The sequence below is a fragment of the Mugil cephalus genome, chromosome 2, assembly GCF_022458985.1.
Source record: "Mugil cephalus isolate CIBA_MC_2020 chromosome 2, CIBA_Mcephalus_1.1, whole genome shotgun sequence".
In the NCBI taxonomy this organism is placed as follows: domain Eukaryota; kingdom Metazoa; phylum Chordata; class Actinopteri; order Mugiliformes; family Mugilidae; genus Mugil; species Mugil cephalus.
In genome coordinates, this window is record NC_061771.1 from 9,560,852 (window position 1) to 9,578,207 (window position 17,356).

The following is a 17,356-nucleotide window of genomic DNA, read 5'->3' on the forward strand; positions in this document are numbered from 1 at the left end:
GTCTAAATGTTTGGGGTAATCTGTGTTTGTGTCCTTTATCAATCAACTATGTAATTTGCTCCTATTGGTCGTCGCCTCAGTCCCATCGCCTCAAAGTCCAGACTACTTGATCAACTTGACACCCGCCCACTTAGTGTCACCAAAAGTTTTTCTGCCTGTCTTCACTTCAACTCCTCGAATTTCATTAATATTCCATCGTCTCGTGCCACTACCATGCTGCTGGTCCTTTGTGTATGCCATCCAAGGTGTGAATGCTCGGCAGGATGTTTGGATTGCCTTACTGCAAATAGTTGGTGTTATTTTGGTAGCTCAGATTAGTTACTTATTTTATGCAATAAATTTGATATTGGTTTTCCTTTCCTTCTTTTAATTTAATAATAATAAGCAAAAAGAACACGAAAGATGTTTCTATTACAGTTATGTTCAAATGATATTACTTCTATAGACACATTAGTAGTATTTCAACTACTGTCCAGGACCAGTAGTTCTTAATGAAACTGCATTAGAGCTTTGGAAATAAAGCATTTGTAAATAAAAACTGTTGTGGAGTTTGCCATATTCCATGTCTCAAATCGATATGGCCTAAAAGCTATGACCTCATTGTATATTGAATTATGTAGATGAAAATACAATGTACGAGAATCACTACAATAATCAATACCTACGATACTTTTATACAGCAGTGTCCAGTTTCCTCATCAACACCATATAAAACATCAAACAAAACGTGTGTAAAGGAACCGACGATTAAGTGAAAAGAAGTGAAGGAGAGACGAGGGAAGAGAGGGTAGGACAGGAAAAAAACAGGGAGGCATTATTGTCGAACAAAGTGGAGCTGCATGGTCACTGACCCCGATGGTTTGAAGTGTCAGTGTGAGCAGATAGATACAGTGATACGATATGAGGACTCAGAAACAGAAAACAGAAAACCAAACAGTGTGGGCTTTGGGGGGCAAGACATAAGAGACACAGATAGGTTAACCAAGTGTGCGTTAAAAACGAGAGAAGCCGTCGAATCAAGACTTTGTGAGAGAATCACCATGAAGATCCGTTTTTTCTTTTGATGTCTGTTCCATCAGAGTTCACAGTTGTGCCGTCTTATATCAAGAAATTAACACATTATATATAGTCTTTAGTTCAGTTGGTTCTCTCGGTTCCTCAGAAAAGCAACGATTGGAAGTTTTGGAACTTCAATTACTTTTTGAGCAAAACAATTTTTTTTTCTTTTTTACGAATCCCTGAGTTTAAAACAGGACATGTTTTTTTTTTCTACTCTCAAATTAACAGCCCCACAGATTTTGAAAACGGCTATGAATACAGCCAAACCCACAATTCCCCCACTTGAGAGCCGATAATGCATCATCAAGTGCAGCACCAGTGTACTTCACTCAGTATTACTTGATGCTAAAAGCAAGCCGTAATGGGTTTGAGTTATGAATTTTTCCACACATAACTCTCCCTCCCTGAAAACAACTTTGGCAGCGATGAAAAATCCTAACCGGAAACCGTATTACTCAAATGCAGATTCATGGCTGGTTCCCCCTCACCTCTCCTATTTGCAAAATAACAGTGCCACCGCGGCCCCGAACTGAAAACGCAAGATGCAAGCTTCCATCAAAAGCCACTGCTAACAAATCAGGGAGCTTCACAGCCGAGGGAAATTTACATGTTGAAAGGCCATAATTTAAGTGCAGTTTCTTGGAAATGCCGCTGAACTTGAGCTCGCGTTTGCCTCTTTTCTTAGACTGCTCTTGGTGCACAATCATTAACCTCCCAACAGAACATGAATAAATTACCACCCGCCAACACTTAAATCATTTTCCGAGTTCCTCTGTTGAATGCAGCTGGAGAGAGAAAGAAGGCAGGCCGGAGAGAGAGAGAGAGAGAGAGAGAGAGAGAGAGAGAGAGAGAGAGAGAGAGAGAGAGAGAGAGAGAGAGAGAGAGAGAGAGAGAGAGAGAGAGAGAGAGAGAGAGAGGCAGATGAACCACGGTAACTAATAGCAAATTAGATACTTCCAAAATGGTTGAGATATTCCCTCGAGAAATCTAGTCCACTTAAGGAGAACTGACTCCTTAAAACTTTATCGGGGGAATCCGACATTAAAAGCAGAGTGCGATGAAATAAATAAATAACCGTTAAAATTTGGGTCAGGGTTCTCCAAGCTGTCATTTGACAGTCATGTAAACTGAGCATCTTCCCCAAAATCATATATTCAGTCAGGTTTCAGGTGCTCCTTGCTTTTAATTGCTTTTAAGTTGCCAGGCAACAGCTAAAGAGGCTTGTGTGAGTAATATGTGCGCTGTGCACACAATATTTGTGTGTGACATGGATTTCGGCAGAAGGCAGACACTGCTGTGTGCACACATGGCACGTGAAGAGGTAACGCTGGACATGACCTGAGGAAGTGGGTCGGTAAATCCATCTAACTGCTTGGTTGTCACCTGTGTGTCTATTATCTGTTGCACAACAATCACACGACAACTCTGACCTGTCCCATCATTCCTCCGTCTTCTAAAATCACATCCTTTTCCAAGCTCCCCTGCCAGGATTTGCTCCCTCTCCATTCACCCCCCCTCCTCCCCCCGTCTCATCTTGCTGTTAGCTTTTCGCTCATTCCACTAACCTGCCTCCACTTTCACCCACTCATCCTCTAAATCAGTCTTCTATCCCCTTCTCGTCTTCCTCACTCCCATTTCATGTCTCAAATTCTCCTTTCTCCCTCGCCCTTTACCCATCCTCTGCTCCTTCCTGCCTTTTGCCTCTCTTGACCTGTGCCTACCCTCGGCCTTTCCTCCGTCTTTCAGCCACTCTCCCTGCCCCCTTTATCGCTCTACTTTCCCCTCTAGCCGGCTTTGTTTTCATCTCCTCCTCCCCGTCTTGGTCTATCACCTTTTTCCGCTCCTTCCTTTACTTGGCCTCCTCTGTTTATTCCCTCCTCTCTTGCTCCGTCCTCACCTCTGTGTTCCAGGCTCACTGTTTGTTCTCAGTTCTCTCTGAAACAGTAGCGGAGGCTGTCCGAGGCTCTTACCAACCACAGTAGAAGACGGCATTAATATTGCATGCCACTGTCTTATCGACCACAGCAATGCCAGGAATACAGAGCTGGCTACAAGACAAGTTAGTGGCTAGAGTGGCTGCTCGCACACACAGATGCAAGCAGATACACACACGCATATATATATATATATGTGTGTGTGTGTGTGTGTGTGTGGAACTATGGTAGGTGCTTCAAAGCTGAATCTCTGCACTGGGTTAGGGTTCCGTGGTGCACTGAACCGAAACTGGGTGCATAGATGAGATTTCCTCACCATAGCCAGGATCTGAACCTTGAAAGAAAGTCATATTTCAAAGGAGGAATGGAAATAACCTTCAACACCAGGATTGAAAGCTGTGTGGAGCGAAAATGGACTCAAATCTCATTTAACTTAAGTCTGAGTCTTGCTCTAAATCTTAAAAAAAAAAGAAAGAAAGAAAGAAAAAAGCAAAGCCCTAACAAGAAAGCATAGTTTTCTGTAAAAAAAAAAAAAAAAAAAAAAATGTTCCCGATTTCTCCACAATGCGAACTCACACACACAGCATGTGCCCGTGCGCACGCCGGCAGCCTGCCTGGCTATTTCCATCAGCTGGACCTATCACAGCTTATTATCAGCTCCTTTGAACCGTGGGCTCAGAGCATGATTGCACTCTCAATTAATGCCTGTATGATCTACTTTGACGGAGCGAGTAATGACAAGTGCTTCGCCTGCGTGTACATGTGCACATGTGCTTCGCAGCACACGCGCACATAAATATATATATTTTTCTTTAATATATATATTTTTTTTGTCTGTACATTCAGCCCTGACCGTATCCTTGTGCGCCTCTCCTTTACACTTGACGGGCGTGTGGGTGTGTGCGGCGTCTTGTCAGGGGGTAGCGGACCAGTCGAGGCTAAATTGGGAGAGACATATGTGACTCTGCATAGAATGTCTTTTCAAAGGGCCCCTTTTATCTTTGGCCTCCGATGGAATGCGCACGCAGAGCGGCTGTAGAAGGTTTTGATTATTTCACCGTGCTGTCATCTCTGATGGGCCTAAAGATTAAACCTAGCACCTCTCAAGTTGCTCCATTTATACCAGTCAGAGGAAGAAAACATTTGGAAAAGTTTCAGGGTTTGGATATTAGGTTAGGCATACAGACATAAAAGCTTTTCTTGCCGTGTGTTTGTGGGCATGCTTGCCCACTAAAAAGATTTTTCTTTTTTTCTTTTTTTTTTTCTTTTTAACAAAATAAAATAAAAAACACAGGCTAAAGTTTAAGAAGATGAAAGCCCCCCAGTGCCTGGAGAAAGCAGACGGCTCCGTCATTGTGCTCGTCTGTGAGCATGTTCTTCTAGAAACACAAATACAGATGAAAGGTGTTAAGTGGCGAGCCTGCACCGGCTGCAGATGTATGATGAGAGCTTTTTCACCATCCCTTTGACCTCCAACAAACTCTCATTTTTCTCCGACGTCTAACAACGGTGACCCCAATTACAAAGAACTGTTATTTCAAATCGCATTTCTCCCCGTCCTTTGCATTTACGCTTTGTGCCGTATTATAGCACAGAATGTACATTTAAACCTTTTTAAAGTTGCCTGAAAATCGTCACATTGTCTCAACCAGTCATTCAGTGTATAGTCTTGAACCAAAAATAAGACCTGAAATGATGGAACTTAAAACGCTTTTATAACCTTTGCATTATTCGCCTCAAAGATTTTACTTCAGTTGTTTTACTCAAATATAGCAAATTAGTGGACATGGTTACATTTTATCTGAATGTTTTTTCTTGAGCATTTTATATTCTCTATTTGCATTTGACAACTGTACAGAGACGATAGAAAGTAAGGGGAAAAGAGGCGGTAATGACATAAGACAACAAAGACCTGGACAGGCCGGGACACCCACCAGGAGCTTTGCTGTTTGCAGCTGATCCCCTACGTGATACCACTACCCCATGGAGACCCAGTTAGACAAGAAGGCAGGACAAAATTTAATTTATCTCATTAAACTTCATTTTTAAGAACGTTTTGGTCAGAGCGAGGACTGTAGAGTTTGCGCCATCTCTTAAATTGATATCAAGACAGGAAGAAATCTATACGTGTACATGAGTAAACTGGGCTGATCCAGATCGGGGCTGAATGGTGATCTATGCACCATGGTCATGGAATAACCTTAAACAAAGTCTCAGATTAAACACTCATTTCCTTTAATGATTTGAAGGGTATCATAAAGAATGTCACTGTGTCTCTTGAGAGGCCACTGTTCCTGAACAGCTGTCACTCTATTTTATACATTTAATGTTGTACTGTTTTATTGCTCATTTATGTATCAGGTACCTGTTTTATGTCTTTTTTGACTTTGTTTGGCTGCTGCCTTGGTCAGGTCTCTTAGAAAAGAGATTTCTAATCTCAGTGGGACTTCCTGGTTAAATAAATGTTAAATAACACAAAATTGAAAAAAAAAAACATATACCAATAATTAATTCAGTGTCAAACTGAAACAAAGAAACATTCTTTGTGCCTCAGACCCTCTCGGTTCCTCTAAACCACGCTGCCGTTCACGACATGACGCCACACTCTTTGACTGTGAAGCGCTTTAACAAGGAATCATGGACAGGAAGAAGCGATTTAAGGCTTGGCTGCATTACTCCAAATGAGATGAAAATGATGTCATTTGAAATCAGTGGAAGGCTGTGATTTCATGCAAGAACTGTTTCACATTAATTGCCTAGACTAGAATCCAGCCCAGACTAAGACTGTGCCACAGTGTCGGAATCAGTCGGAAATAGTTTTACGTGTCTCAGTTAACCCGGATAGTGGTGAAAGTGAAAAAGTTACCTTTTTGTGTGTGTCTGAGTTGGAAGTGTTCTAGACAATGCTGCTGCTGCTGCTGCTGCTGCTGCTGCTGCCTCCACTGTGCTGAAGCAGTGCAGGGCTACTTTGCTGCGTAGAGAACTCTGATCAGGAGTTGATAAGGGAAACAAAAAAAAAGAAATAAAGAATTGGACTGAAAAGCAGAACCGACAGTGGCATAGTGACAAAATCTAATCAATTCCCTTATCTACACTCATTAGTAGGGCTGGGTGGTATACAGGTATTTTTTTTCGTTATTCGGTATTTTTAATATACCGGTGTATTTGATTACACAGCGTTCAGAACACAGCCCCGTGAGACACTGTTTCCGACCGCACCTTTTTCAGTGTAACACTTCTAAACACGCATGGTGTGACTGCGTCACTGTGAGACCTGGTGAAGAAGTAAATTTATACTATACTACTACTATACACGGAAGAACCTGTACCATAAAAAGGTGCCCTGCCAGTTATGTGGGTTTTTTAGGGTGACTAGAAGTCGACCATTTTCTGGGGAGAGTGCAATTCTTATCAATGAGAAAGAAAATGCTGTGCACTGACTACAGTGATAGTTATTGTCACTATCATCATAGATAGTCGTGCTGCATGCATACATACATAGCAGTTTAAATGTGTTTAAGCAGGACTCAAAAGTCTCGCGCAGCGTGAGACATGCGTATTTCAATAAGTTCAGCCGCTCTCATGCCACATAAAACATTTCTCACGCAGAAGAATGATGAAACTCACTGCCCACAGACTGCAAAAGACATTAGTAATCTATGAGTAGATGAGGTGAGGGCAGGCTTCTCTGCTTCACCATCGACCAATCAGAAAATATCCTCGACCAATCAACCAATCAGAAAATAGTATTTGTCGTTGCCAGGTGAAATAGAAGCGCCCTAACCACGCCTTATACAAATGTGCTCGTCAAAGAAGAATCTGGTAAATACATCATCACTTAATTTATTAATAATATTTGTATGGTAGGTTATCTTTAAACAGACCCCTCCCACCCCCAGTAAAAAAAAAAAAAAACTCACTCTAAACTAAATACAAAACTTGAGAGCCCAAGTTTAAATATGAATGTGAACTTGTAATTATTCAAGAAAATACCGTGATACCGTCAGAATTTTGAAAAATACCGTGATATAGATTTGTGCTCATACCGCCCAGCTCTACTCATGAGACAGTTCGTTAGGTACGCTAGTAAAAACCTCTACATGCTAATATAGCAGTAATATAACACACTGCATTAAATCCTCCTTCATGACTTTTGTAATGTTCAGTTGAGGCTGAAACAGCATCAGAAAGATGATGATTCATCCGGATGATCATTTTGGAGGATGGAGTTTGTGGTTTGCTGTTAAACTGGGGAACGTGGCCCCTAGGGGGTCCGCAGAGGCACTGCAGAGGGGTCGCAAAATCTTTGGTTGATTAGAAAGTTTTTATTTTTATTTATTTTATTTTATTTTTTAAATTTCCTCCACAAATTGAAATGTCTTTCAATGCACATTAACACGAATCCAACATATTTCAGATGAGAGATATCTTAATATTAAATATGAAATGATAATAAATAGCACTAGGCTGAGTTAATATAGAACACATATAGTAGGTAAGGGGTCCCTACTTAATCTCTCCATCAGTTCAGGGGTCCTTGGTCTGAAAAAAGTCAAGGCCCCTGCACTAAAGTGTTTCTGTTCTTTAGCCTTGCACACGGAGTAAAATAGGGTTGTCACAATAATAGAAACATGTGTCCATCCTATAACATTATAATTTAATAGCACTATAAAATGAAAACAGTGGAATCCACAGCTCTCTGGGTTATTTGAAAGCCATAACCTTCACGAGGCTGAGTGAAGATTTAGTGCAGGGCTGTTAATTTAGAGCGTTTTCACTAGTGTACCTAATGAACTGACAAGCGAGTAAGTAAATTATAATTACGTTTATTCCTCATTTAATCTAATAACTATGAGCTATGAAATGGAAAGGCTCGCTCCATCTGTACTTCTTTAAAAAAGGAAAAATGCATTTAATCTCTTGTTCATATTTTTCATTTATTTTATGAAGGACTCTAAACAATGACAACCAAATGCTTGTGTCTGTGGTCTCAGGCTCTGGATAGAGAGTCTCGAGACAGATTGCATCGTTATTGATGCTGTACAAATAACAAATAAACTGAATCAAACTGACCTGAATCAAAAAAAAAAAAACTAAACAATCTGGACCCGAAATCATCTCATAAGAAATCTCCTGTGAGTGTGGTGTGGTCTGACCCGGGCCCTGCCTGGTCACTGGAGGGTTAAAAGATAAACCCTTGTGTGCTGTGTGTTGTGTGTGCTGGGGTATTGCCAGGCTTTCTGCCACCTTGTGTCTGCCTTCAGTAATACAGTTGAGTGTAATCCACTGTGGATTACCACTGGGGTAATGCTCCCACGATTAAAAAGGATTTTCTCTCTGGGGTCTTAATGAGAATCTCAGCAGTGTTTGTAGGGTTAACTGGCCTTTGCTCTCTCTGTCAAACCTGCTGCTTCTGCATGTGTGTCAAGTCTGTCCGCGTGTTTGTGTGTGTACTGATGTGCATTGCTCTCCTGGCATGCCCCCTTGTCTTTCTATTCTCTTAGTTCCTTTATCGACTCATTATAATCTAGACTTAGGGTGAACATTTGAATGGAAATGACTGTGTGCAGGAAACAAATAAATAATCAAACTGATTCAAAACTTCTCTCTGTGTAATTGGATAATACTCGAATTTAAAGCAAATCACATGAAAGTTATGGAAATGTTTTCAGTTGGATCATTTCGTGTGTTTTTGAAATGGTGATGTTTTTTCTTTCCTTTTTATATAAATAATTCGTCCAAAGCCTGATGCTAAATTAAATGTGCTAAGTTCCAGTGATTGTAAAATGCATTTTATTTGTGCTGGCTGGAAATGGAAAAAAAAAAAAAGGTGATTTGTGCTGAAAAACGAATGCACATTACTGGAGAATTTCTGATTTATCGTTCTCATTATGTCACACGGACGTGGGAAGTAGAGGTAGAGAGCGCACTACGAGATTAGGCATTATAAAAACCATTACTTTACATTAAAACACATTATGCAGGGCTGTGGTGGCCAAGAAAAAGCTGGTGAAATCTACCTTACCTCTGCCCTCGAGAGCTGTGAACATGGAAAGATGGAAGCAACAAGTCTTTACCTCTAAAATGTGCCACAGTATGCTCACGCTTCCTATCAGCATGTGCGGTATTAGCTAGAGGAGTGAATCTTCACTGGTCTCATGACTCAACTGGATTCTGATTAGCTTGTTAGCGTCCGATATCTCGATGCATCACACGGTTTCGTCCATAATTTTCTATATTAATGTGCATGACTGTCTTTTCATCAATGAATGCAATCAATCTGAGCTGCCTTTTACTTTCTGAATACAGCAGAAAGAGGAGCATCCAGCTGTATAGTTTATATAGTGCACCGACTTTCTATAGTGCACCGACGTTAACTTGTCTGGAATATCAAAACAGGCAGCCAACATTCCTCTACGACCCGGGACAGTCTGGGCCGCGACTGAAGTTCAGGAATCACACCATGTTGCTTCTCCGCTACCTTGGCTCATTGGTGCCATTATCTGGGCTTTGGTTTTGTGGTAGAAAGTGGCCAGAACCTTCACTGAGAAGTAACTGTGGGACAGGAGCATAGATCACGGTCGATATGGCAATATATCGCGATACTATTTCTTTCGATACAATATCTATTTTGAAAGTCTTGATATCGATTTCAAAAGTAAAAGAAAAAGTCATGTTTTGGGAAAGTATTGCATTATCATAATATCGCAATAATGTATCGTATTGTGACTCAAGTATTGTGATATGTATCGTATCGTGAAGTCCTTGCCAATTCCCACCCCTAGTTATATCCCATAAAATCTTGGGGGTGGGGGCATAACTAAGTAACTAATGTTTTTATAAGGACTTCCTCATACCTTACGGATGCTCATCTTACTCCCCTTACCCCAATCATTTTTTCTCTTTTTTTGCCCCAAGTATTTGGTGAGTATAGAATTGCCAGCAAGAACCTTGAAACACAGTTCTTTGAGGCTTTGGACCAGCACACTCCTCCTGTTCTTGAACGAACTCTTCAAGACGAAAAAAGGAGCCATGGGGCAGAAATTGTCAGACCTAATGCAGGACACAGACTTGGTTGTAAATAATTACATTTTTTAACCTATAGGTACTATGTCAAAGTCCTATGTGGACCCTCTCAACCACGAAGTGTTCTTCTCTGTCTCTGACTTAGTCAGCGCTTCATTGCCCTCAAAGGACTTCCGACTGCAGTCAATGATAACCCCACTGAATTCTTCAGGAGATGCCACGGTTGTAGCAGTACCAGAATTGTAATCTTAGAAACACTGCTTGTATTTAATATTACAATTCATGTACAAAACAAAAACAAAACATGTAATAAAAGTTGAAAACAACTTTATAATCCCTTTAGAACCCCATGAATTTGAGCTTTAACTGTTTGAGGAGCAGTGTCATCACTGTTTCCATATTGATTAATGCTGAGTGTTAGGCTGGATACCAGTGTTTGTACCAGTGTACCATGATTTTTTCATTTACACTTGTAAATTTTTCCACCAAACAAGCATGGCACAAAAAAGCGACATTTAGAACCTGCAACTGATGTTATCTTGCTCATCTTGCTTATTTTCGGTTATTAAGTTTCCCTGGGTGTTTACGAACTTTCCTCTGGAGGCTAAAAATACTATGACATGCGCAGTCATTCCTGCATTTGTCGAGCGGCTTATATATAACAGCCACACATAGTGTAACTACACCATGGTTCACAACAGTCACACAGTGGCGCACACACACAAGCTGTCTCATTTCATTGTCTGTGTCCTCTGTAAACCGCACACAGCAGAAAAAGTGTTGTTTCACCATCTAACCAACGGAGGGTTCCCCACTGCATCACTAGCTTTTCCCGCCCCTATCCAAAACGTCGCACCTGTTATCTGGCAAGAGCAGTATCATTATCATTATAATAATAGCTAAAGAGTAACCGGACATATTACTGTAGTATACCTTTAAATCAGTACAACTTACGATTGACAGAGTGATTCATAAAAAAAAAAAAAAAAAAAAAAAAAAGGTTGGGTACCGTGAAACTGGTATCATTTTGAAAAACACAGATTTTTGACCGTATAGCTGAGCACTAGTATTGATATAAACCTGAAAACAGACTTGACTTTTCAGTGCAGTATTCTGTATCAAATGTGACTTGCTGGACATCAGTGTATATTTTGTATTCACATACATAGACACTTGAGTGTACCTAATATTAAAACTGTTAAACATTTTGTGCAGGACAGGACTCAACAGATGCTGGCATCAGTGTGGTCGCTGGGGAGGATTTGCAGCCCATCTGAACTGCCATCACTCTTGAAGGACATGTCATCATGGGTAACACTGAAGATTTACCATATATGGTTTGTCTCATTTTTGGTTTGACTCATGACAAAATCCACAACAAACACGTTCAACTTCATTCAAAGAGCGATGCTTTGGTTGGAGACCAGTTCACTTTCTCAAAAACGTAATGCTCTTAAAAACTGTCTACAGTGAGTCCGAATCATCCTGTTTGAATGAGACACTTGTGGACATGTTGTGAAAAAACTGCTTGAAAGGTTGAAAGGAACTGTCCATCTTTCGGCTACTCTTGGAAAAAAGATAAATAAAAGTTTGGGTGCAACTAAATCGGACGCTGCGGATCCATGCAGCCCATACATCGACCCTGTACCACTTTGCCCTACAGAAACCAATATCAGTCGACCTGTAGTCACCAATTTTGTGACATGTAACTGTGCAATAACTGTATAAAATGTTGGAAATGTGGAATACAGCCAAATAAAGTTATTCAAAACCATCCTCTGTCAAACCTGCTGCATACCATACCACATAATTAAAGTGGTATGATAAACAATGAAAAAACACCAAAAATGTATAATGTAAAAGAGCGTGTTCATTAAAATGAATGTGCGTTGTAGGTTTCAACTTAGATTAAAGGATTCTTAGGATGTATCAAATTACGCTTAAAGTATCCATAAATTATCTGACCTCCACTCAAAAATGTGTTTGGGTTAATGAACGTCACTGTAAAGTACAACTGCTGAAAGGAGGGACATGCTTGGAGTTGGTGTCCCACTCTGGCTGCCGTTGCTTAACGACGATCCCCTCCTAGATTTGTCCTTGAAAAAGAGATGCATTTTATGGGCTGGTATCGCTGCAGCCAAGAAAATGTTGGCTTTCAGATGGCAACCACCACACTCGCTGACTTGGCGGCAATGGGCCAACTCTCTTCTTGAAATGGTTCTGATGGATTGGTCCAGGGCCCGACTGAACGGAGCTAGGCACAAAACCCTTCGGGTGAGGGATGAGGCTCTTTGACCAGTTACAGAAGGGCCAGTGTAATCACTTTGGAGTTGCTTTATTTACCACTGAGAGATGTGGAGTGGGGGTACAGATCTGTGGGGGTACAACCAAATTTGATGTTGTCTGTGTTATGTATGTCGGCTGTTACTAATCAAACCTTAAACACCAACTCAAATCTGAGTGTACTGTGAAGGTTTGTGGCATTAGAACTACTGTCCAAGGGAACTGCGGTTCAATAGACAGATTCCACAAACGTAGTGTGAGATTGATGCACACACTGACATTGGTCTTTTAAAGAAGTAGACATGAGGCATTTTGTAACCAGCTGGTGAACTCGCATATTCAGACTATTCTGGCTTCATCACCGAGGAAGGTGGCAAACATGTCATTTTTAAGAATTTCTAAACAGGTATTTGAACTGCTTTTTTTTTTTTTTTTTTTTTTTTTTTTAAAAAAAAGGAAAACTATTTTTAAATCTCTCAAAATGCCTGGAGGGGATCTGCCCTGTGAGAGTTTGTAGCCTACGCATCTCTCCATCTACTGACATCTGCTTCAGAATCGCTTCATCTTTCCTCTAACTCTTGAATCGTTTGTGCCTTCTCTTTTCTCATTTCTTCGTAGCAGACTGGTCTAGTGTTAATTAAAATAGCTGTGGATGGGCAACTTAAGGAGGCAGGTATGCATGTAATGAGCTGCTGAATTACTTTCCAGCTAACTTGAACTATAGAGCAGCAACAAGGGTTCACTCATTTATTATCGTCTTTGTGGTTCTTTTTTTTTTTTTGACAGATTACTATTTTTGATCACGAAGTCACATTCCCCACTGTAGTTTTCTCTTTCATCACAGGAATATATTGTACATGAGTAGTCCAACAACAGAGTGAGTGGAATTGCTGTTGGCAAGTTGTAGAGTTTCCAGTTGGTTGAAAATACCCACAGACACAGAGGACCTTAGAGATACCTCCCTCAACAGAGCACAATGGCACTTTGCTACTTCTTATGCGATTTGTTCTTGATTATCAGACAGATCTGGTAACAACAGTTTGCTCCTGAACCCGGACGTTTGGCGGATGATTCATTCAATAATGTTTAAATGTCATCTAATTGACGCTCTGAAGAGACAGCAGTGGAGGGGAGACATGAAACAGAAACATCGTTTGATCCCCTCACACAATGTAAATCTCCAACTCTCTGGTGACGAGCCCCCGCTGCAGACTGGACTCAATCAATGCAATTTCACAAACCATGATAACCTCGTCATGGGCCATATGTTTTTCACGCTTGAGTCGTCTACATGCGCCCCTGTGTGTCGCTACTAAGGCTGCTGCATGATGTCATGTAATATAACTGGCATTAAATGGAGATGATCATTGAAATAAACTCAGAAACTACAGAAGCAGTGTTAGCATTTAGCGTGACATTACACAGCAGTCATGTCAAACCCGCTCCATATGAAGCCCCCGTTCTCAAACACCATTGCTTCTTATTAATTCAATGCCAAATAAAATCAGATTTGCTACAACAATTTTCAATTGATTAATCTTTTCTTAGTTAATGTATGATTTATTTTCAGAGTAGGCCATTAATTATAACAGACCCATCAATAAATTGATCCAGTTTACTGTATTCTGCAGAGCTGAGTATCGTTACTGATTTCCTCAATTGATTTCACATTCACAGGCTCCAGATTTGATTAGAAACGTCTCGCAACACTGACATGTGGAACAATCTTGTGAGGCTGCAGCGAGATTTCAAGGATGCAGGAAATAGGATGTATTTAAAACAAAAATCTTTTCAATGCAGATAGATTTGAATTGGAAAATTGCTAAGCAAAAAAAAAAAAAAGGATGGATGAACATACTCCACGATGATGTATTTTCATTATGCAGACCACTTTAGAGCAACCCTGTTTTAATAATAAAGTTATCACATTTCAACAATACCAATTAAAAAATGGACAGAGAGGTCAAAATCCATCAAATCTGAGTCACCAGTCAGCGGCTTCCAGCACCTGTGGAGGTCATTAATTCTGATGTCTAATGCAAATAAATGTTAATACATCTGCCTCAAACTAACAAAAAAAAAAAAAAAATGCTAGAAATGTCACCAGTGTGGTAACATGTAATAAACTACAGGCTATATACGAACATATGAATAAATATTAAGAAAAACATTTTTAGTTTGGAAGGGCTCAGATGACAACGCAGTGCAGATATAAGTCCAAGCGGAGCTGCAGACTGCTGTTGCTCTCTGGCACAGAGCCTGATGGCTGGATGTATTCTCACAGCTCTGCTCAAGTGACTTACAAATTCATTACTTTGTGACTGGCATGGAACACGTGGCTATAATAGCTGTGTTTAGTCATTACCATTTCTGGTGCTATTCTGATTGTTACTTCAAAAGTAACCCAGCTGTCCCCCTCCCCCAACCCCCCACCCAATTTCAGTCTTCGTTGTGTGAGAGAGTGCCATGTGTTGGCCGCCTGCCTGCCTGCCTGCCTGCCTGCCTTCTCTTCCCGTGGCTTTAGGTTGTGCGGCACTCGTACTTTCACATTGTTTCGCCCTTGACACATTGTCGCTCTCTATGTCAGTGTGCATAAACAGGCCTCATTGTGCGCGTCTGCATCTGTGCAGTGTGTGTGTACAGTTTTATGTAGTTTACTCTGAGCATGCATGAATTTGTGGCGCTAGTGGCGGTGGGTTTTAGTAGTAGTATACATGCCTGTGTGTGTGTGTGTGTGTGTGTGTGTGTGTGTGTGCGTGTGCGTGTGCGTGTGCCAGACTGCCCCCAGGGTCCCGAGCCATCACGCTTTATGAGGTATGGCAAGGTGAGAGCAAAACATCTGCTAGCCCAAAGAAAAGCCCTGGTCTGGGACTCATACGGGGTTTGGGCCGTAGCGCGCACACAAACACAAGTGCACACACTAAACACACTCGCATACGTGGATTTGCTCTCAGAATACTTGTCTTGATCTTTGGTACACTACCTACAAACACACACACGACACAAAGAAACCTGGATGCCTGTGAAAGCTGATTTTCAAATCCGCATATACATAAATATAAGAAAAGAAAAACAAATGCTACTTCATGGAGACACACACACACACACACACATCCTCCTCCTGTGGCTTTCTTCTCCCCGATATCCCACCTTCTTGGTTTCCTATTTTTCTCTCTCATTCCGTCGTTTCCCTCACGTCAAGGGCATTGGAACAATCCCCTAGTACCTGCCATCGCCCCCTCCCCCCCCCCCTCCTCCTCCCCCATCCCTCCGCTCCTCTCTTCCTGCCGCCCATCCTGTCTTCTCAGAACACCCCGGAGAGGAGAACTGCCATGTAAGGTCTAGTGGAGAGAGGATAGACACAGAGAGCGTTCAGACCGCCTCTGACATCAGAATCACTGAACCTGCCCACATCTATTCTCTCCAACCTCGTCTGTCAGGCTGCCTGTCTCTGTGCTGTATGTGTGTGCATGTGTGTACGCAGCTCTGCTTCTTCTTCTTCGTCTTTTTTTTTTTTTTTTTTTTTTTTTTTAACCCCTTTTGTATGCAGGCGAAGTTGGCTGACAAAGTAACTTTTCTTTTCTGTCTCGGGGAAGCTGTGGGGGAAGATATGCGCTTTCCTCCTGGTTAGGCATTTTTGCAGCAACCGAGTAAATTTGCTCGAGCAGGTTGAGGGTTGCTCCGTGCACATCGGCGGCGCCCGCAGCCTGAAGCGGAGACAATTTTTCTCTTTTATGATATTCATTCCGAGCTCTGGCCACCTTTGACTTGACCGCGTCGTCCCTTTAATTAATACTTCCGAAGCAAATCAGAAATTAAAACAAAATGATCCAAACGAAGCCAATTCTGAAATTCCATCCCGACTGAAGTGAAGCCGTCTCTTCGGAAGTGGAGCGGCCAAAACGATGGCGTCATTGTTTTGCTTTCCAAAAAGCAGTCGCCTTGTTTAATATGCCTTGTCAAGTACCCCTGAAGAGGTTTGGCTAAATTACAGTCATTGGTTGAATACCGCTTGATATTTTCCATTTTAACTGCAGCGAGTACAATTCCTTTCTGTCTTCCACTTGGCCTGCCTCCCCGTCAACATCATTTGTCTGCTCCGTCTGGCTTGTAATTGTGAAACACTTCAAACAGTCTGAAAGGGTATAAACAAATGGAAATAATGCCCTTTTTCTGACTTAAATAAAGATAAGCAATTCCACCTTATACATGCAGAGTTTCAGTCAGGGGGAAATTTCAAATGAGAACAGACATTCCATCAACACCATAGGTTGAGTCAGCGTCTATTGGGAATATCGCGGCGCTATATCAAAGGGTTGGTGTAATTCTCAGGGATAACTCCAGCCTTTAATATTCTTGGTTTGGATGTAATGTCTTTAATTTATAACATGACTGTTCACTTGTTGCTATCTGTGAACAACGTAAGTCTGATGAGATGAGAAATCGTCAGCCACCAGACGTGAACAAGCTAAACACATTTAAACTGATTATCTAAACCACCCATTTACAAGTGACCCCAAAAGTGAATATAATAATCCCCCAGTGCAGAAGATGGGTCCCACACAACTGTGGAAAATACATGTGACAAACAGAAAGTGTGCCGTTGAATTTTAATGGATGTTTACAAGGAACGATGTGAGTAATAATATTTCAATTTTCTTTGCTTTCCCTTTTGAATAAGTTTGGCCAGCTTGGGGGTTTTAATTAAAGGCACCCTATAGATTATTTTTTTTGTTACCAAACACAAGCTTTGTTTACATTTATATTTGTTGACTCATCAGAACCATTTATGTGTATACCCTTGAGGACTATAAGATGCCTTTTCTTCATCTTTTTCCTTCATTTGCAACACGGATTTTTAAATTCTTTGAATTGTCTCTTGCTTGCGTCCATGTTTACTGCTTCCTCCAGCTTTACTGACACATTACTGTGTCATTTCGTTGTTACCGGCACAAACTGCCAATCACTAAAAAGATTTACAATCCGCACCAGAAGTCAACAAAACAGAGATTCTCTCCTAGAAACATTTCCAAAAACGTTAATAGAGTTTAAAG

At 41.1% G+C, this 17,356-nt stretch overlaps 1 long non-coding RNA gene across 1 annotated transcript in view; it reads right to left on the reverse strand.

Annotated features, from left to right (window-relative positions):
• Positions 1 to 5,900: 5,900 nt before the first annotated feature.
• LOC125001447 overlaps positions 5,901 to 17,356 on the reverse strand; it is a 100,863-nt gene continuing 89,407 nt past the window's right edge. Inside the window, exon 3 of the long non-coding RNA XR_007111688.1 lies at positions 5,901 to 5,978. This is a non-coding gene — a long non-coding RNA (uncharacterized LOC125001447). The remainder of the gene's footprint in view (positions 5,979 to 17,356) is intronic.